A 23,905-nucleotide genomic window follows, 5' to 3' on the forward strand; every position below is an offset into this window, starting at 1 on the left:
TAAGAATAAGAAATAAATAGTACGGTAAAAATTTCACGTTTGAGAATAACAAACTTTTTTCATTATACTTCTCTAAAACAGTTCTTTGTGGATGTAGATGAATCTCACGAGAAACTAAAGTAGATTAATGCTTTCCAAGAAAAGAGAAGAGTCCGCACAAACGTATACACGACCGTGAACGAAGTGACAGAAAGCCTGAACTTCTTTAGTAAGTTATACATGAGTTCTGGGAAACTGGTTATTTATAAACATCATTTTAATCTTGCTGGTCGGATGTATTATTTGAATGAGAAAACTTTTGTATAAGGAACTTTCGAAAGTTTCAAAGTGTTTTTTTTCCAACTAGTTGACGTATAAAAAATGGAAATGTCTTCACCAAAACATATCACTAATTGAATTGAGAAATACTTGACATATATCCTCTCTAAATCTTTCATAGCAGACATTTTATTAGGCCTTTCTCTATTTAATTTATAGCTTTTGGTGCATCACTAATCTAGAATGACCCACATTGACTCTTGGTATCTTTTCCTGAGGTTTTCTCCACATTTTCTCCATGAACCCTCTTAAAAATTATAACCCGTGATATGTATCGGGGTTAGGTAAGTTCTGCACAACAGAAAACATTTGTTTTGTGTTATATGCTTCACTATATGAAGCAACGTCTTTGTTTCTCGACGCTGGAATATTCATGTGAGAATTCCACGATTCCACGTTACATAACTAGCCTTCAAAATCACTGGACCTTAATGCTTGTGATTTTTTTGTGGAGATTTATGGATTTATAAAAGACATTGCTCATATCCAAATGTAAAAACGTATTAGAGCAGGATTCTCAATACTATTCGTTCAAATACTGTTTGCACAGCTGCGAGAAAAGCTTGGGATCGTTGTCATGCAGCATGATAAATTATCTGCGCTGACTACATTTAATATTTTTATAACATTTTTTTTTTCAAAATCTCTTTCTGTTGAACAGTTCTTCAGCTGCTTTTCCTGAGAAACATCTCCAGCTATCACCAAGCCTCCGCCGTGTTCTACAGATGGGATTACACATGGATCTGACATCCGTTCTTTTCTCCCACTCTTCATGCTTCCAATTTTTCTAGTCTTTAGCCCACTACAACCTCTTAATTTCATTATGACGTCTTAAAAGAGGAATCCTCCAAAAAGGTCAGCTTCTCTCTTTCACTGTAATTATCTTTGGACCCACGACTCCTCGTAAACGTTTACTGATCAATCCAACACGTTTATCTTCAGCGGTTATGGTTTTTCGATGCCACCCTGAACGCTCCTGTTGGATTTATATTTATCCACGCTGTAGTCCACGACACGCCGAGGTATTTTTAATTTGTCGGCAAAGGAACGGTTACTTTTGTCTAGACTCTGAAGAATTAATGCACGATTTTCAACCAACCCTTGATTTCACCTATTTTAAAACTTACAAGTCTTCTTCTTCCTCTATCAATAGGACCAGGTACTGTTCAATCCTGTACGTTTGGCCCTCTTTCTGGAGCTTTAGCCCATTTTGCCCATCTGTCTTCTGGCATTCTTTCTACGTGATCCCTCCAGAATTATTTACAAGTCAAAATGTGCTAAAATGAAAACAGTTTGTCTACGAACTTCACAAAAAGATGTCTTTGTCCAAAAAATATTAATCATAGCACGTTCTGGGGTCTCACAGGTCTATCTGGGACTAAACTGCAATCATAAACCTCGAAGAAATAATTCACAGTTGAATAATAACACTCAAATCAGACGGTACTTGCAAGCTCTAACTTGTCGCACTCCCTGACAAAATATAATGCGCTGGTATAAAGTAAAAAAATAAGGGACACTATTATATTTGGTTTGTAAGACACCGTTACAAATTTTGCTTGAGAATATGAAAAGAAATTTGTTGAAGAGTATTATTTTGAAATTTAACGATTTAGAGGGTGGACTAAAACCATAGATTTACTTATATCAAAACATTTTAAAAGTTATCAATTCCATTTTTTGGAATTTGGTCACTATTGAGGCTTAATCACTTCCCCTATCGATGTTATACGTTTATGCGAGAAAAAGATTACTCAGCTTGAAGTTTCTTAACATTTTTGTGTGTGGTGGTTTTCATGTTTTTACTATATCATATAATACATTACATATCACATCAGAATTGGTACAAAATTGTTAAAGTGGATGTAAATGGAAAAAGAAATTCCACCAGATTGGAAGATACGTTTCAATTGATCACTTTTTGAAAAAGATAACAAAACAGATTGCATTAATTGAAGAGGCACTGAAGGTCCACGAGAAAATCTTAAAGGCAGATTGAGAAAAAGAACTGAAAACAAATAAAAAAGCATACTTTGGGTTTACATACATTCAGAACGCATTTGACAGCGTTCGAAGTAATAAAAAATGGAAAAGTTCACAACCAAGGGGAGTTGGAGTCGAAAATATTAAATGTATATATGAAACAACGAAAAACCAGATAAGGAAAAATAGGATTTCATGACAAAATAATGATTTAGACAAAGAGAAGTAGTGGATGATGAGTTGAAAGAAATGAAAACAAAAAAGATTATGAGTGTGATTTAGTATTCGCTAAAAATGAAGAGGAATTGTAGCATAAATCATTAATATGAAATCAGGCATTAAAATCGAGAAGCACGAATATTAATATGGAGAAAACAAAAATAACGATAGTGGGAAATTTTGTCTTCTACTGCAATCACGTTTCAAACTTGTTTCTAGAGGATTCTACACATAATAGGTTACAATGTATTTCATCAATTTCTTAGGGGCAACGCAAAGTAATTGGCCCTCATGAATAAAAATCATGGAATTTAATGTTTAATATGTGTTTAGCTGTATATAATCACATTAAACGTTTTTCATTTCCTACAGAAAGAATTAAATTGCTTGGAAAACTTCATTGAGTCAATATTCACCAGAAAATTAGGATGGTAGGAATAAAACTACAGAGAATTACTTCTAAATCCTAGCATTTTCAACATTTTGAAATTAAAATAGCAATTCTCACAAGTATTATTTTCTAAGATGAAGCTGAAAGTTTAAAATAATGGTGTGAAGAACAATTAGAGGAAATTGTACTCTGCAGCGCCGGTAATAAGAATGGAAAACATTTTTTTGTTTAACTACAGCACATGCAAATCCAAATATTTATAATGAAAGCTCATTTTTGTATGAAAAAACTGAACTTGAATAGAAAAAAAATTATTCAAAACATCTTATTTAAGTGAGAAAAAATAGATTTCGATTGAGACAACACTTCCAAGTAGATTTTTCGAAAATAACGTCTCTCGATAATAGTTTTTCTTGTAAACAGAAACAAATTACTATATTTTTTTATTATTAGGAAATATTTGACGATAATATTAAGATCATGATGAAAAACAATATTTATGAATGGTGGAATTTGAAGAAGATATAGAAATCAATTTTATTCATAAATTTCAGTAACAGTAACAACACTTGATGCGTAAACAAACTCTTATCCATAACTAAACTAATTTTATAATACGAGGTCGACCAAATGAGGTGACGACTCCAGAAATGTTGAAGAAAATCCACAAAGCGGTACTGGATGATCGTCGATCCAAAGATGGATTGCGTTTGCACACAATGGAACAAAAACAGCGTCGATTTCTATCGAGTTTTTGGCAATGTTTCACAGAATTTTTACACTGTTCCATAACCATGAATGAAACATGGATCCATTACTTCACGCTCGAATCAAAAGAACAATCAAATCAAAGGCAAAGACAGTTTCATCTGCAGGCAAGATCACGGCGTCGGTTTTTTGGGATGTGCGTGGGATAATTATCATTGACTATCTTGAAAAAGTAACGGCGAGAATTATGCGAACTTATTACAAAGTTTAAGCGATGAAATCAAGCAAATCGGTCGCATTTGGCTAAGAAGAAGTATTGTTTCATAAAGACAATGCACCAGCTCACAAATCCGTTATTGCAATCGCCAAAATGAATGAATTAAAGTTTTAATTGCCACCACATGCACCCTATTCGCCAGATTTAGCCTCCTCGGATTATTTTCTGTTCCCAGACTTGAAAACATGGTCAAAGATTTTCCAAAAATGAAGAGGTGATGTCGGCAGTTAATGGCTATTTTGAAGAGCTTCACGATTCTTATTTTAAAAAAGGTATCGAACTTATTGAAGAATAAATATATTTTTTCCAAAAATATTCAAAATTTATGCTCTATATTTTTACTGATAAAGAATGAAGACTTTCACTATTATAAAAGTTGGAGATGATCGACTCTAAATATTTGTATTATACAGGAAATTCGATAAAATTTTATGAATTTATTTTATATTTACATTTCCCAATCACTATGTTGAGTTTTCTAAAGTAGTTTAAGAAATAAGAACAAACTTTGAACTTAATATATTTAGCGTTTGTGTATACGTGATATCATTCATAGAATTAGTCAATTAACACAATTATACAGGTCATTATGATGCATTTTACACTAGCGACTCAACAGCTGCAGTTATGTGTTCATGTTAGAAAAATAAACACATAACATTTCTAGGAATGTACGAAATATTAAAATTTGTTTATAATGTGCCAAGAAATGGGTCGATTTAGGTAAATACTCGACTCAAACGAAAAATAACGGATCAACACAATCAATTTATTTGGTCGGAGAAAAAGTCATAGGATGTCAGATATTTTATTCATCGAGGAAGGTTTACTACGTTGGAATTTCTGGAATCGTTAGTGATATTTGTACTGAACACACTGTTTACCCTACTACTACACCAATAATCACAATTACACCTTGACACTATGTTCAGTTTCTTTTAAATTTTAACTCAAATAGGAAGCGTCCTCTATTGGAAAAAATATAGAATGTGAAGTCCCCACTTTTAAAATCGTCAATGAAATTCTATTTGAAATTTTTGTTCACCTACAACAGATCAGCCTTGACTTATTTCTACAGGTGTCTGTGTAAGGTCTTTAGACAATTCTTCCATATATAACTTTCACCAAAATTAGACTTAGATAAACTTATTTTCGTCTAAAGCCGTTTAGTTTAGGCGCTATGCGACAATGAGGAAGATTAATTCAATAAACATTTAGAATTATATTCTAATAAATCTATTAAAGCTGGCATACATAACAAATTATAATTATGTATGTATAAAAACGGAATTATTTGAATTGATAGACACAATAAGAATATTTATCAAAGAATGAATTACACTCCCTTAATATAAATTGATTTATTGTTTTTTAGAAAGCCAATGAAATTGTCGTTTTTCCCGTAATTATACACTTTCGCGGTCACCTGGTTTTTTGGCTCTAGAAAATCGAAAAATGGATGGATTTTAATGATCTTGGTCTCAAAATGTTCCATTTTACGGCGGATTTATAAAAAAAAAAATACGAAAATTAAAAAAAATAAATAACTTTTACAGTTTCATGACTTTAAATGCAAACTATTAACATTGAAGAATATAGTACGAAACTATTCACGAAAATTGATTGTTTTTCATCGATTTCATTTTAAGCTATAAAAACTGAAAAAATCATTCTTTTTGGATTTTTCTTTTAAATTGTTTATTAATTTATGTAGAATACAAAAAAAAATATAAGAACTTTATCTGATAATGAGATAATTTTTTGTAAAGGATTATTTTGCAAAACCGTTTTTTTTTACGATTTAAAACAGTAAAACTATGAGAAATTTTCATTCCAGCTATTTCTACTAATTTTTTTTATAAATCCGCCGTAAAATGGAACATTTTGAGACCAAGATCATTAAAATCCATCCATTTTTCGATTTTCTAGAGCCAAAAAACCAGGTGACCGTGAAAGTGTATAATTTCCAATTTTAAATCTTTTGATTTTTAATTAACATCATAGGTGCTAAATTTCACTTATAATTGTGTAGCTATGACCCTCTTATATGACACAAGTTACGCTAATGATCGTATATTATGTCTCTGGTGCATTTTGGTATAAATTAAAGCACTCAATTTAGCTATAACTAAGTCCTGAAGATCCAGGACATTTACAATTTTAGTTTCAAGGTAAAATATATGGGTGATTTTCCATACGGCGCCATTATGTTGAAAAAATTAGAACATTCGTCAATTGAAAATATTAAACTGTGTCTATTCATGTCCTAGATTAAATTATGGTATCAAACAATTCAGATCAACGATTTATTAAAAAACTATCAACATAAATTGTCGTGCAAATCAATTAATAGATGAAGATGAATAGTAAAAGCAGTCCAACCATCTGGACCATCTGGCAAACATAATTCTAATGCAAAATTCAATCGAGAGTAACTACAAATCACTTCTGTCCTAAATTCGATTCCCTAGAAATGATGCTGTGCGGCAATTTAATTCGAAAACGGAAATATTTCTCTTGCTTGATTTAATTTAGAATGAGTATCGACAAATCGTACTAGGATAAACAAACGTTTCATTTAATTGTTAATTCGGATATAATTAAAAATATCGATACATTTTTAAGTTGGATTGGAAACCGAATCTTATAAACATAAAAACAATTTTTTTGAGATATCCCATACATACGGTTTCTTTGGAAATGCCTCATGGCAAATGTCTTTATACAGGACAAAAAATCATTATTGATAACTGCTTATCTGAATTTAAATTATATTTTACCATATCGAACAAACTCTAATTTAAGTATTTCGTTCCCAAATAAATAAGTTTTTTTATTTATTATGAAATGTCTTACAGCGTTTTTTCAATTTCGTAGTTATTTTTGTTATTGTAATATTTTTCTTATTTATTTATACGATTTATATTCGTGGAGGGAATTAACAAAAACTGTTTCTCACGTTCTTAATTTATTTAAACACTACACACTACACTTAACTAACTTATAATAATTTATTTAAACTCCTGGATTACTTCCTATTCGGGTTTATTCACTATAACTATTCATTATAAACTTAATTAACTGTGGTACACAAACTTCTCATATATATTCCCAAAGAATTCTCAGAACTTCTAGAAAATAAACAAAACAAATGAATAGATAGATCTTCCTATTATTATTCAAAAGAAACAATGTAAATAAACCGCTTGCTATAATTAAAAAACGGATTCCGAGGTTTATAAAAAGTATGTCTAAGACGCTGTGTGCCTTCGTCGAATTTTAGAATTCCAATACATCTAAGCAGGACTGACTCCAGGGCGGAAACGCATTCGTAACAATATGGAGTCACATAATAATAGACGAATATCTTGAGGTTTATATATTGTATAGTTTATCGAGACATATCTCTTCATTTGGACTCAGATTAGATCAATGGGGTTCAATCAAGTCAACAGGTAACCGCAACATTAAATCCATGTTATTACTGTTTGTTTTAATTTAATTATTAGCACGTAATGAAACAATAGGTACTACATTATAATTACACATATTTTATGTAACTGAATCAGCACCCAGTCAGCTCGCATTTTGTTTTTAAATGTTGCAATTCTTCATGTGAAGTTGCCTGCCAACTTTTAGAATGAACGTTACAAAATTTCGACGAGGACAAATGTATGCCACGAGAAGTTTTGATTTTTGGTCTCAGAATATTTGGGTGCCAACTTTTTTGATTTTTTACCCTTAGAAGGTTCGTTACATATTTCTTATCCATTTTAAAACAATGAATTGACTACGATTTGATTTTAGAGTAAATTCGAGTTCGTAATCGTGCAACTTCGACACATGTTTAATTATCTATGACTAATGCTATACAACATTGACCGACCATCCGATGACAATGTAAATACGGCATTTTTTTTCTTTATTGCATTGTCGTTAGTTTATTTTGTAAATGTGAGATACTATATGCGAATAGAACATGAGTAATAACGTTGCCGACAAAAAATTCAATGATCTCACAAAGAAATTGTATACTAAGTTATGTCAACCATCAGGAATTTAGCGGTTTATGACTTTGCCTGGTGTGTGGCTAATAATAGACTAGTTATAGTGCTATGGTGTTATTTATACAACAAATAGTGTTTTACGTTTTGATGTTTGTAACGGGAGCCGAGTTTCTAAGGGACATTTACCTCCGATAAATAAAATAAGATCAAAGAAACTACTGAAACTATGAAAGTAGCTTATTCACCAAAAAAATACATAATTACTTATACTAGGGCTATTCAAAATGTCAGAAAGTAAAAAACGATTTAAAATTAACACATTTATAGTAAACTTAACATTTAGCACTTTTGAGGGCTAATAATGGTTGACCCTACAACAGACGGTTAACTAATATGACAATAATTGTTGATTACCAAAGAAAAGGATGGTCACCAAAACATTAAGGCTTTTATCAAAGTGGTGGGAAGGCTTTTTCGTCACAAAATTCTTTCGCCTCTTTGACGTGCTCTTGCTGTTCATTGTCATCGTGTTACTTTAGAAGTGTGAATAACTTTCTCCACCTCCAATTTGTGCGTGATGACCATGATGTCGGACTATATGCGAAATCAGAATTTTTGGGGTCAACTTCTTTAGTGTTTGATTTCAACTCAAAGTAGCGCCGTAGCACCACAGTAAAGACAATAAATTAGAAATTCACTCTATCGATATTATAAGACGGAAGCTTGAATTCTTTTTCACAAACAGTGATTTCTCACCACCATCTCATCACTATTCGATTTAATAAAGGCTCATGGTTTATCCAGATATGTCAAAGCTGCCCCAGTTCACTCACTTATATTGAAGTATGTAATAGACATGTTCCATTGTTCCTCAATAAAACAATATTTTTTTGCGCCCTGGCTGATCCAGGGTATTCCAAATTGCCTTATTTTGTGAATTCCAAGTTCCTTTGGATCGAAAAGTTATTGAAACGAACACTTCTCGAACAAGGCCTAGTCCACTCAAGCGGCCTTCACTCAAGTTTCACTGCGACCTTCGGCCGATATTAACTCGAATTATATTTATTTCAATATATAAGTTCTAAATAGTTAATCGAACTTTGATTAATGTGTTTGCCTTCGTTCATACTAATCCTACCGTATCTTCTATTTGATAATTTCAACCAAAAGAGTCCAAGAAATTTATGAAGAACCGAGCAGAACCGACAGTTTCCATGACAGCGACCAGTTGGTCCATGAACCATTTTTGAACTAAATGCATCATTTCCGGATATGTACACTTCACACATTTCCCGTTAAATTTCAATAGGTTTTGGGTTTATAGTCTCCCCATCTGTTCTGAGGTATTTTATAATCCATATCCTTGTTAAATACATAGAATTTCGCTAAAACCGAAGACTTACTCGACACATATTCTCCAAGCGGAAGCAGTTAGGAATTGACTAAACCAAATGTTATGGCTCACAGACAGGAAATCCCAACTTTCAACTCAAAGTGCTATTATCCAAAGTCGAAATCTACAGAGGCATGGCTTAAAATCCAAATATGAAATATGTATAGAAGTGTATGCCGGTATGGCCATACGGAATTCAGTTTCGGGGGATATCCAGCAATACCAACATATAGATCCTGGATAGTGCATAATAGTGTTATCAAATTCTTCAAGTGATTGTGCAATACCACAACAGCGTTAATCAAAATTATTTAATCCAACGATTATTTAATTGTTAAGCAGTGAAGGGCGACGACTGAAGAGAACGAAATCTGAGTAGACTCATGTGGTTAAAGGTAATTTAGTTTAACCCTACGCAATCATAAGATATTAGTATCGATATAAGTCATTTCATATCATTGTAAGTCATAACGAAAAATGTATTACGAGGGCAGCGTAAAATTTTCCCCGTTTCTATGGGTGGACGTCGGCTGAGAGAATATACATGATCAGTATCAGCCAATCCTTGCAGTTTCTTATTATTTTAACCTCTTTGATTGTTCTCAAATATTACGGATATTCTAATAATATTATCAAAGTATAACTTTATAACTATAACTTATGACACAAATTTTCATGCAGCAAAACGTTGTTGAATCAATAATTAAATTTGATTGTATGAATTAAGAAACTAATAAAATAATTAGACAATTCATTATTATTGAGTTGAAATTATGTTTTATAGTATTTCTCGCAATAATAATTTAATCGAAGTATAAAAGAACCCGCAACAATCCCATATGGTTCCAGTCATGAAACATGGTTACTTTATCATCTATTAGTGATTAAAATCAAACAATTGTTTATTCAATTATCTTTTTTCGTATGAATAATATTTCCAAAGAAGTAACTAACGAAGATATTGATACGTTTTTAAACCTTTCAGTAGACGTATTCACTTTCTTTTTTAATTTCGAAACTCAATGTATTATGCAGCATTATATCAATTACTCATAGTACGCTCTTAAGGAGATAATGAACCTGTTTTCCATATAAGCACAGAGTGTAGGATGAATTTTAAAATATTCTTTCATACCTTCAACTGCTTCTCTTATAACGAACAAGTTTCTACTGAATACTTCATCTGATTTATCATCAAATATTACATTTTGTAGCAGATAAGTACATATTTTTAATTAATAACATCTCCTGCTGTTCGAATGAATTATTAATATGAAGTTCGTAGTGAAATTAAAGGAAATAACTTGAAACGATGGATATGGAATACTAACCAAACTAATCGGGCCACAATCACTTTGAATGATGTATAGAACTTCGGAATTATTATTTTAATAAAGTTATCTTGTACGTATAGATATGTATTATAAAATTTTATATCATCATATAAAATTTCAATTCTGCTTTTTATAGAAAAGGACCAAAAACCTTTCCGACCTTTCGAAGCAATAAGTTAACTACACATCAAGGTTAACAAACAGAAGAGTACAACATTTCCAACTACATGAAAAGAAACAAAAAGTTACTTCAAAAATGCATGTGTTTCTTCTTGCTCTGCAAACCAGACCTCCACAGCTTTTATTACGGAGCCAAATCTGGTGAATAAGGGGGGTGTTCTAGTAATTCAAACCCTAAATCACGAATTTTTTTACATGGCAACATGAGATTTGTGTGCAGAGGCGTTATCCTGCAAAAACAAAACACCTTTGAATAGCTTTCCGCGTCTTTTCTCTTTAATTTTTTTCCGTAGTGTGGTCAGTAACGTTGAATAGTAATATTCAGTTATTGTTCTACCCTTATCCAAAAAATCAATCATGATTACTCCATGGCAATCCCAAAAAACTGAAGCAAGAACTTTTCCAGCAAATTTTTGGACACGAAACTTCTTAAGTCTTGGAGAACCAGAGTGCCGCCATTCCATCGATTGTTGCTTTGTTTATGGATGGTAGAAATGTACCCAAATCTCATACATAGTAACAATTCGGTTTAAGAAGTCTACATCGTTTTCAAATCGAGCACAGTTCGAACGCGATGCTTCTACCCTTGCACGCTTTTGGTCAATATTCAAACATTTGAGGGTCCATTTTGCATCAATTTTTCTCATGTCCAAATTGACGTGAACTATATGACGAACTGCATCGATATTTTCGGAGACTGACACAGAAACTGGCCTTCCCGATCAGTCATCATCTTCAATGGAAAATTTACCTGTTTTGAATCTTGCAGTCCAATTTTTCACGGTCGCATACGAAGGACGTTGATCACCAAGGGTATTAAGCATATCTTCGTTAATCTGCTTACCTCTTAACCCTTTTAAATACAGGTAGTTGATGATGTCTAGATACTCGATTTTCACAATTTCGGTGGACATCTTTTTTCTTTTATTTTATTGCGTAACTCTGGTTTACTTTTTTGACGTCAAACTTTACACTGACACTTCTAATAAGTTATTGTTTGTTGCTATGGTAACGCATTATTTTATTTATGCATGGAACTGGTCTAGGCTAACTAGATATCACTACAATCTCGTATATAAGTGAGTATCATATGTACATGGGATTCTTTGTACCAATATCAACAAATAATCGTCGTCTATTTGGTTTAACTCGTTTTTCAGGATGTTCCAAAAATGTATAGAGGAAGTAGAACATTGCCTTCTGACCTCCCTGTCAATTTGTTCTACAACAACTCAATAGGTTTGGAGTCGAGCGACTAGGACGGCCGATTCTTCCTATTCAATTCTTTCAAATACTCTTTACACATCAAATATAAGTAGCTGGATGAAGATCAAAGCACTTATCTCAATATTGAGAATTATTCTGCTCTGCCACGACCATAAAATGCAGAAATGGTTTTCTTTTAGATGAATTCTTTTGCTTTGGTAAAAATTAGAATGTGGATAGAAGGATTTATTGGTTACTATAAAAATTCATTCGAAAAATCAAAAATGATTCCTTATATACTTAGTATCTATCGGATTGAAATCCACATTCTATTCTTTAAATAAAGGATGTGTTTTGATGGATCTGTCCAAATCTAATCAGACATGATTGCAACAAGGGCGAAATTACGGCCCAATCACGCCGTGTACACTGACACTGCATCCCACACGGTCACTATGTAACGATTCTTGAATAATAAAAATCTTCAATTAAATGTGACTTTCACCTGAAAAACACATATTATTGAAGAAATCTTGATCCTCGTACATCATAGTCAAAAATTAATCGTAATACAACATTCTGTTGTTCATATCTTTGTTTATCAATCAATGCCCAACTTGTACTCGATACGAAAATCAAAATACGTCTTTGAACAAACACAGAATCGACTCATTGCTGATATCCAACTTCAATGGCGTCAAAAATCTGATTGATGACACTTCCATGGTCTCAATAATACAAAGCATTACTGCGTTGTTTAGTACCTCTTTATGAAATTGAACTTGTTTCCATTCAATAGAAACTAAGCTCATCAGTGAGTAAATTCATTACCAATCAACCAACATCACATAACAACATTATTTTCTGCTAAAAACACACACGCTTGAATGATGCAAGACAACGTGCAATGCAATGGAAGACGCAATATTCCTTGATCAAAGCATGCGCAGATGAAATTCAGCTGATTGTTTCGTGCATCGGTTTGATGTCATTTTTATTGGCTTACTAACCAACTTGTCCATCAGGCTCCAAAAGTGAAATTGCTGCAGATATCATTATTATCGATCCACTGACCACTTTTTCACTTCGATATTTACTTAGTTTAGTTATTCTCATTTTCGGTTAGGAATTTGTTTACTTTTACTAATGGAATTTTTGATAGTGGCAGTCCTAATGCGTGTCAGTCATTCGTATGTGCAATATCTGTCAACGTGCATGAAATTGCAATTTCTTGCACGTTGTCTTGCACCTTGTCAAGTCGATCGCAATTATTCAAACTAGTCACGTTATAAAAACGATAAATATAGAAATTTATATTTCATTCTATATAATACTAAAAATTTTACATTCATTAAGTGTAACTAGTTTAATAAATCCCATTTTATCTGTTGCTACTGCTTTGATACGTTCATGTGAAAAGCCTATTTTGAATTAACTTCACGTGCCATCATCTAAGTTGGTGATTTGTGTACTTCCGGCGTAGCTTTTTACATCAATCATTCGTGAATAGCAACGAATTTCCGCTTTTTTATCGAATGATAGAAGGAGAATGGTGAATCGCATCTCTAAGATTTTGATTATGTGGTACGGAGAGAAAGGATTTTGTCTAATCGATCATTTTTTCTTATGAGTACGTAAGGCAGAGTGATTTTTTTTTACCAATTTGTTCATCGTATCTTTAATTTCATTACGAAGCGATGAAATATTATGTAAATTTTATGGTTTGAGAAGTTTTCATAATTGTGTTTTTAGTAATTTTACTTAGATACCTCTCCAATTTGCAATGCAGTGAATTAACCTAACTTTAATTCCAATTCCATGCACATTGAAAGATTTTCTACTTAGTTTTTCTCTTTACTTGGCATCGTTGCTTGTTTGCGGGTGGATAATTAATATTTCTACACAAATAAATACTTTGAGAAAGTTGTATATAACTCCATACTTAATACTTGATATTTTAGTGTGGATAGGAGATTAGTTTCTTCTACTATGACCAGAATCATTCTATCTAATGATATAGAATAATGTAAAAACTAACGCCACCTTCTTCAGACGAGGAAATTTCACGAATTTTAGATCATGCCGCTGCAGGTTTTGTATTTAATAGCCGAGTTAAAGGTCAATTTCAAGCTTGTATTTACTGTTCATTACAATGCTTTTTCATTGTTTGAGATCCTTTTTCGTTTGATATTTGTTCTTTACCAAACAATAACAACCTAGACCAGGAGTAAACTGCGGGTCTTTAGATGTAAAAGTGCGTTTCTTACAGCCTACTCAGCCTGCTGGTGAATCCATCACCGTCTTTAATGGAATTTCAAACCCAACTAAATAGGTTGTCGAATAAAACAATGTTGCCAAGTCAAAGTTACCCACCGTGTATTCAAGGATTGTCTATGATTTTCATCTATGTTTTATGAATTAGATAAATATTTTCCTACTTCTATATTACCAAATGATTTTCTTTATTTTGTAATTAATGTAATAATGGTTTTTTAATAATCTATTTTCCGGTACATTCGCTCGCAATAGTAATTTCACAAATATATTCAATTTTCCTACTTTTCCCCAAGCGCTGCTGTGCACTTTTGTACGGTAATTGCATATTCTGGTTGCAAAGTTCTGTAGTCATTCGAATAATTTGAGTAAATCATATGCGCAATTTCATATTAATTCTATCTTAATATTGGTTTTTCACATTTGCATACTAACATGCTTATCGCGTGTACGCTTCGCTGATGTAAGTGCCAACTATAATTGAACTGAATTAAACAACTAAGAGAAGCTAACTTGCTGGAACTAAAAGAGAACTACGTTAAAAGATAGAATATTACACAGTAAAGTAACTTTTTTATTGAATAGTCACTTCGCCCTAGTAGCACAACGTTTAATTAACACATTATCTAAATCGCATCGACACGGTCATGAAAATCCGAGTCCAATAAACGATGAAATTGAATTTCGGATTACACCAAAACCCAAATATTGTTTGCTACTAAACCGGTGCAGAATTTAATCCTCAATTAGCGATAAACTACAGACCACAAAAGGATATTCGAAATTCAAAAACATGCGAAGATACTTTTGTATAGGTACTTTTGTGGTAGACAATTTTTTCGGTTTAACATTGACTACACAAGAGAGAAATTACCAATGACAAAATATTTAGATGGCAATATATTGAACAATAAATGAAAGAAGTTGTATATTAAGTAATCAAGGTATTGACAACGAAATTAAGATAAAAACTTATAATAGTGAATCCATACGCAAACTATGTGAGAATTGTCGCGGGATATGTGTCTTGTCTTTAATGAGAAGATTACTTAGGAACAGAATTAAACAACAAATAAAAGGAAAACTAAGGGGAGAACCGGTGGGATTAACAGCAAGAAAATCGATAATAGATCACATCTACACAATTCTATTACTAGAAAGAAACCAAAAACAATAATGTACTAAAAAGAAATATGAAGAGTTATAGGAAAAAATGGCACGTCGTTTTTTTATTTTATTCGTCTTTCTGGTCGTTATGAATTAGAGAGATCGAAATTATTGAACTCAGATAACGATTTTTGATATTTACTCAGTCACAATAACCTTTAACACGACTTCGAAGTGTGCAAATATCATCATGCACAAAAGCGATATTATATCCCGATGAAGAATAAATATATTTCAAGTTCTAAGTTATAGTTTACAAAAATTTTTACTTCCAATCTTGTTTAACGAAATTACAAAGCTTTTCTCATCTTATAATTACTTGAATCTAGTACTCCGTCTCCTAATATTTTGTATATGACCACTACGATTTCCTGATTTTATAACACTCGATTTTTACAAATATCTAAGCTATATGTAACAAATCTAGTGAATTATTTACATAAAAGCTCATTTGAATAAACCATCAATATTACTAGCGATTAATATTCTTAGTATTCTATGTATTATGGTTTAGTAACATCTGAATTCCTTCATCCTTCTTCTTTTATAAAGACAAGTAATTAAGTTTTTTATTTTCAAAAAATTTACTACTGGTAACATTATCTGATTTTTATATTTTCCAGTAAATGAGACTCCAAGAGGAAATAATTATGAAACTGTAGGGAAACTTTTCGAATATTAATATTTACCTCTATAGAAGAGATAATCAACTGTCGGCTTCGAGTTTTTTTTTCACTTTTTATTCAGTTCTTAGCTGGAATTATCTTTACGTGAGTTTTTTGCAATAAACATAATTCACGACTGCAATGTGGAAATAACAAACTTTCTATGGAAGCGTCTACCAATATTTACATGTCATCTTTATTTCAAATTATACTGTGAAATGGAGGTTAAACTGTTCTTTTGCAAAATGTTTGTTTCGAATATACATAATGCAGGATATGCCAGAAAAGAACCGTTTATCCCTTTATGTTTATGAAAAGAGAAAATCGACTAGAGGTAATTATTGTTACTAGTTTAAAAAGTAGCCTATCGAAAGTAGGTTATAAAAACATCGAGTTAATTAGCGATAGATTATGAATAATTAAATTTCATAGATATATTTGTTGTGCTAGGGATAATTTCCACGAGAAAATGAATCTTTGTGCACAAATACATGCTTTCAACGCTTTAATTTTACGGGTACCTTTCTTTTCCACAATATTTAATCGATTCCCTTTAGATTGCGAAAAAATGTTTCACTATAAATAATTTTCAAAACCAACTGATGCCCATTTAAAAATACCCACTGTGCTTTTGTGTGGTTTGTGAACTTATTTGTTTGGTTTTAGAGTTCATTACAACAGTTTTGTTGCAAAATTGCTTCTTAAAGAGTTGTTGCTAAAAGAAATGCGAAATTTCCTCCTGGAAACGTGGTTTTTTCCATTGTGCAGTGTTTTTCTTGGTATTGGCATGGGGTAAATATAGTATGAACGCAAGTATATTAGAAATTTGTGTAAAAATATCAAGATTCTCACTAAAGCTATTCGTCCTTGTACCTTTCAGCTGTCACTGTGTAACTTTGAATGAATGTTCTAAATTTTGTGAATTGATTGAAAGCTTACTTGAAGATTTACTAAAATAACTGCAAAAATATTCAGCTTCACCTGTATTAATTTCACTAAATCCGATCTAAAAAGTCCTTTTAACTCCATGAAATTGAAAAAAATACAAAACTTCTCTCACCACCGGAAAAACTATGAAAAGTTAACACGGGTACATACGAAAAAATCTACTACGGCCGCCTATTTGATTTAGATCAGCTGATTTCTTAGATTGTCTAATTATAGCATACATTCAAGCATTCCAATTGACTCGGGTCGTTATTGAATTCAAATTTACTTAGTACACGACAATCAAAACGTTCCTGAATATTGTTTGTTTATACTTATTATGGATATATGATATTTATCATTTTTAACAATCACCCAAACTAATAATCAGTAAACTTTTTTAATGATAATGATTTAATAGTTTGCTTCTGACAGATTTCCTCAAAATCTGCCATTGATAACAGTGCTACACTTCATATGAATACCCCCATAAATGTACATTAAAAAACTTTGTATTTTAGATGCTTTTTTTATAGAAACCTGCAAAACTGTCTATCGAAAGGTTCTGTTCAAACTTTTGTTACGATCTTAAGCCTCCAACTTCTATTTTCAAAAAATAATAACAGTTTTTCACTCATTAGGAATACCTTTTTTATTCTAGATGTTTTTTTCAAAGAAACCTGCAAAACTGTCTATTGAAAGGTTCTGTTCAAATTTTTGTTACGATCTTAAGCCTCCAACTTCTATTTTCAAAAAATAATAACAGTTTTTCACTCTTTAGGAATAACTTTTTTATTCTAGATGTTTTTTTCAAAGAAACCTGCAAAACTGTCTATTGAAAGGTTCTGTTCAAACTTTTGTTACGATCTTAAGCCTCCAACTTCTATTTTCAAAAAATAATAACAGTTTTTCACTCATTAGGAATAACTTTTTTATTCTAGATGTTTTTTTCAAAGAAACCTGCAAAACTGTCTATTGAAAGGTTCTGTTCAAATTTTTGTTACGATCTTAAGCCTCCAACTTCTATTTTCAAAAAATAATAACAGTTTTTCACTCATTAGGAATACCTTTTTTATTCTAGATGTTTTTTTCAAAGAAACCTGCAAAACTTTCTATTGAACGGTTCTGTTCAAACTTTTGTTACGATCTTAAGCCTCCAACTTCTATTTTCAAAAAATAATAACAGTTTTTCACTCATTAGGAATACCTTTTTTATTCTAGATGTTTTTTTCAAAGAAACCTGCAAACCTTTCTATTGAACGGTTCTGTTCAAACTTTTTTTACGATCTTAAGCCTCCAACTTCTATTTTCAAAAAATAATAACAGTTTTTCACTCATTAGGAATAACTTTTTTATTCTAGATGTTTTTTTCAAAGAAACCTGCAAAACTGTCTATTGAAAGGTTCTGTTCAAACTTTTTTTACGATCTTAAGCCTCCAACTTCTATTTTCAAAAAATAATAACAGTTTTTCACTCATTAGGAATACCTTTTTTATTCTAGATGTTTTTTTCAAAGAAGCCTGCAAAACTTTCTATTGAACGGTTCTGTTCAAACTTTTGTTACGATCTTAAGCCTCCAACTTCTATTTTCAAAAAATAATAACAGTTTTTCACTCATTAGGAATACCTTTTTTATTCTAGATGTTTTTTTCAAAGAAGCCTGCAAAACTTTCTATTGAAAGGTTCTGTTCAAACTTTTGTTACGATCTTAAGCCTCCAACTTCTATTTTCAAAAAATAATAACAGTTTTTCACTCATTAGGAATACCTTTTTTATTCTAGATGTTTTTTTCAAAGAAACCTGCAAAACTTTCTATTGAACGGTTCGATTCAAACTTCGGGAACATTTTAAGCTCTCAACTTTTTTTTTCAAAAAAAAAAAATAATAATTTTTTACACATTAGGAATACCCTTTCTATTCTAGATGTTTTTTTCATAGAAGCCTGCAAAACTTTCTATTGAACGGTTCTGTTCAAACTTCTGTAAAGATCTTGAGCCCCCAACTTCTTTTTTCAAATAAAAAAACATAAAATATTGTTAATCCATGACTCTAACGCTAAAAATAACCTAAAATGTTTCCTTATGTACAAGTATAAAAAAGGAGTATATTTTTCTATTCATTTACTGAAAAATATAAATTCATAAACGTGTAAAATGGTTTTTATTTATATCCAGTGGTCAGTGACACTACTTAAATGATTATTAATTCATATTAATCTTCTCTCAATAGAGACAGTTAAGTGATGATTGCAGTAATAAAGTATCATGAATAAATTATGTTCTGATAGCATATTCTTTTGTTTAAGGTATCGATTCTACGAACTTCTGAGAACTACTACGGTAAGTTGTTTTATTTATACATAACGAATTATTTAGATTTATTACTTTTTTTAATAAAAGGTATTAACTAGAAAATAAATATTAGTAGATAAAATAATCACAATGTGCAAGTATTCTCTTGGAACTACTTTTTATAAGCTCAATCACCCTTTTGACCACTTCCATTTTTTTATAGAGTTGTGATTGTTGTGATTTTCCTTTCACTTCGGGCATGTCATATCTCGTTGCTTGTCACTATGGATTTCAAAAAATCATCTCCATCAGTATTGTTATGGTCAAGAAACTCCAAAGAGAGTTTTGTGGTTGTCACCCAAAATCATTGGCACCTAGTGAACGCAACCTTTTCCGTAGCGCAATTGTTTCAATAGACCACATGGCAGATCGATAATTCACTTATGGTGAAGTTTCAAATTTCTCTAATCTCTTTGTCAATTCGCTGAATAAGTTCTGTAGCGACTTGACCCCTTCCATCATGAACATCATTAAGTTTTCGACACCATTCACGAGAAACGTCATCACTCGTTATTGGATGAATTTCCGCTGCACTGTTCCTTTCTGCAAGAAACGAATAACAGCTCGAAATTAACACTTGGCAGGAGAATCAATAGCGACAGCCATGTTTATGTGACTGCAACTCAAGGAGTCGTCTCAGGTCCTGTATGTCAATCATGTAGCGTTAATAAAAATTCCTTGCGGCGCACCTTGTATATTTCCGTTGGAAATGGTAATTAATTCTTGGGTACCAAAGAAAGAAAAACCACCCCTTGTCGTTCCTTAGAGATTGGAATTTAATATTTCACGCTGTCTAGACGCTTGCGGATTTCGTGGAAATTTTAAGCTTAGAATTTTTACACTCATTGCTCGAAATGAAAATATCAAATTACGTTTGGTACAAAGAATTTCTTTAAATGATTTATCAAATTCTAGAATATCACGTAGCTCTTTACTTGTTTTTTTGTTTATAAATGGGAAATATTATTTACGTTTACGTGGTTTACATGATTTCCAGTTTAACATAAACTGACAATAGAATGACATTTCAACTAAATTGAGCGTTTTTTATAATTTGTCCGCACTACAACTTATCCTTATCTAACCTATAAAAATTCAACGACATTCGTAATCTAACCAATTAAAAATTAATAAAAAATCCTATAGTAAGTATTCGAAAGCTCGGAAAATATATTAAAGTTAGTCCACTAAGTGTTCCATTGTTACGTTCCCAATACCGCTATACACACACACACACACACACACACACACACACACACACACACACACACATATATATATATATATATATATATATATATATATATATATATATATATATATATATATGTATATAAAAAATTAATGAATTTCAAATAATAATACGAGGGCGGGTGAAGAGGTAACAGGTTTTTAGATATAAAATTCAAAATAGGTATTTGTGATATGATTTCTTGGTTAGAGTCAAATTTCTTTCGTTAGGTTCATAATCACGAAATTTTCAGTACTGAATTCCGAGAATTACAAAGATAGAAGAGCAATTCGTTGTATAATTTATGGGTTTTTATCCCAGTTTCTGGTGTTGAATGAACTTAATTCTTGATCAATTAAAATCGAGTTGTTTTAAAATCGATAGTAAATCGATCCAATAAATTGATATTCACCATTTATTGTTTTACTATTTTTTCAATATGAATGGAACCTTTTTTTGTATAAAAATAGTGATACAAGTCCTAAGGACGTCCAAAAGTCCATTAACATCAGAAAATATTAACCGAGAGAGATTTACTAGAAACTGTTGACATCTCGTTAGGAAATATCAACAATATTTTGACTGAAATCTTGGGTTACATACTCCGGAACACAAACATAATTTCTCGAAACCGTTTTACAAAGGACACAAAAGAATTTGTGCATATTTTTGAAAGTTTAGATGTGAATTGACTTTGTTGTCATAATCCTGAATCGAAACAAGGAACTAAGTAGTCATACTGCGGCAACATCTATTCTTCTCGCCGGACTGGAATCTCTTAGGAAGAGTATATGATAAGATTTCTTTCAAACTGTAAAACTGTGTTCTTATTACCGAACACTAAAACTTTTTTATTTAGTATTACTTTTGTCTCTCGAGGAGATGAATATTTTTATGGTGAAGTTTATTTCCGAATATTCCACTTCAAGAATTTTATTCTTGCTAAAATTCGACAGGATTCTGGGTATATATGAGTATGTGACTTGGTGACACTACTTTATTTATTATTATATTATTATTATTATATTTATTATATAAATATACACATCATCCTTAACAATTTCTGAAAATTCTTTTCTCCTTGTATTACATTCCGTTTCAAGAATTTTCGAATTTTTATAATTCATTGTTTGTTACTTCAGCTTTGTTTTTTTTTTTTTATAATATTGATGAACTTTTAATCTATTTTCTTAATACTGAGATGTCTGTTCTATGTAAACAGCGTTGCAAAGTACTTGATATAAATTACTTTTTTTGTTTTCACGTATAATTTGATAGATGTTGGAAAATTACTTGTACATCCTGTAAGGAGAGGTGTTTTGATGTCTTATTCCTGTTTTGTGGTTAAAACAGATTTTTATTTGATATTCATGTTGTAGGTGATCTATTGATTAAATAATTATGTCAGTTGTCAATACAAGGGCATATTTTGATAAACACCGAAAAATATCGAATCGTCAATATTTTTGTCCTTTTTGAATAACTAATTTTCAGCCAGAAGAGACCTAAAATCAAACTTCAATGTCGTATTGCGATATACTGTATAATAATACTGTTTAAAACTAACATTCGATTGGTTTAAATATCAAGTGGTGTGAAAAGAACGTATGGATTTCAAACGAATATAATTTGACTTTGAAGAACCGAAGCCCTAACGACATTTTGTGGAGTTCGGACCGTGCGAGGACGACTTCTGATCCATAAACTGATCCAGTTGTGTAAAAAGAGGCAACCCAACGAAGTATTGTGTTGCGATCAAGTTTCAAACCATTTCGTAGAACATTGAACTCTGTGCGGAAAAGCCTTTGAACAGTAATAACAGATTCATTACTTTTGAAAATATACTCAAAAGCGATGCGAAACGGTCTACTGCGCCATTGCTACTAAAAATAGACGCCCTAACCTACAAAACAACCAGCCCCCGACCCTCCGCTCAGCTCCTTTTCTTCCCACTACTCAAATCAAATTCATGCGTTCTTTTTGCGCATTTTCTCCAATTTATTTTTGTGACAAACAGTATAAAAAATAGCCCATTTGATCCAGTTCATTTTGGGATAAGCTATAAAAAAATAGTTCCTTTGATCCAATTTATTTTTGCGACAAACTGTATAAAAAACTAGTTCATTTGTTACAGTTTCGTTTGGGACAAACTATATGAATAATAGTTCATTTGCTTCTATTTATTTTTGTGAAAAACTGTGTGAAAATGACATTTCACTTTGCTCCAAATATTTTTTCGACATACTTTGTAAAACTAACATTCAATTGGTTTATAATTATTTCTGCGACATACTATACAAATTAATATATAATATAAAAAATATAATAATTTATTTTTGTGACACACTATAAAAAAATAGTTCATTTGCTCCAGATCCTTTTGGGACAAACTATATAAATAATAGTTCATTTGCTACAATTCATTCTGGGACAAACTATATGAATAATAGTTCATTTGCTTCTATTTATTTTTGTGACAAACTGTGTGAAAATGACATTTCACTTTGCTCCAAATATTTTTTCGACATACTGCTTAAAACTAAAATTCAATTGGTTTATAATTATTTTTGCGACATACTATACAGATATAATATAAAATAATATAAAAAATATAATAATTTTTTTTTTTATGACACTATAAAAAAATAGTTCATTTGCTCCATTTCCTTTTGGGACAAACTATATAAATAATAGTTCATTTGCTACAATTCATTCTGGGACAAACTATATAAATAGTAGTTCATTTGCTTCTATTTATTTTTGTGACAAACTGTATGAAAATGACATTTCACTTTGCTCCAAATATTTTTTGGACATACTGCTTAAAACTAAAATTTAATTGGTTTAAATGTCTGTCAAACTGTATAAAAAACTAGTTCATTTGCTACAGTTGATCCTGGAACCAACTCTATATAAAAATAATAGTTCATTGGCTTCAATTTATTTTTGTGACAAACTATATGAACATTTAATTCGCTCAAATATTTTGTTGTACTTCGCCTATTTCAAAACAAAACCTACCACGTAGGCAACGTGCAAATCTACAAGCTGTACGTTACATGGAACTTTAAAATTTATAGGGCTAGTAGTCGAATGTGTTTAGGTGCTGAAACGTTACTTTAAATTTATTGTGGTGTGTAGGTTCGAACCCCGGCGTAAGTTTTTTAAATCGTTTCGTTTTCAGTATTTCCCATACAGGACGATGTCTATCAATGGCTCATTCTGTGCATCAATACTGATAGATAAAATTTCTGTATATCCTCTCATTACCACG

General features: G+C 31.4%; 1 protein-coding gene across 1 annotated transcript in view; it reads left to right on the forward strand.

The window, feature by feature from the left end:
* LOC130444138 (uncharacterized) overlaps positions 1-23,905 on the forward strand; it is a 132,728-nt gene that overhangs the window by 14,804 nt on the left and 94,019 nt on the right. Inside the window, exon 2 of the mRNA XM_056779174.1 lies at positions 19,355-19,388. The gene's annotated coding sequence lies outside the window, so the exon portion shown is untranslated. The remainder of the gene's footprint in view (positions 1-19,354; positions 19,389-23,905) is intronic.

This window comes from Diorhabda sublineata, chromosome 5 (genome assembly GCF_026230105.1).
Source record: "Diorhabda sublineata isolate icDioSubl1.1 chromosome 5, icDioSubl1.1, whole genome shotgun sequence".
NCBI classification, from domain to species: domain Eukaryota; kingdom Metazoa; phylum Arthropoda; class Insecta; order Coleoptera; family Chrysomelidae; genus Diorhabda; species Diorhabda sublineata.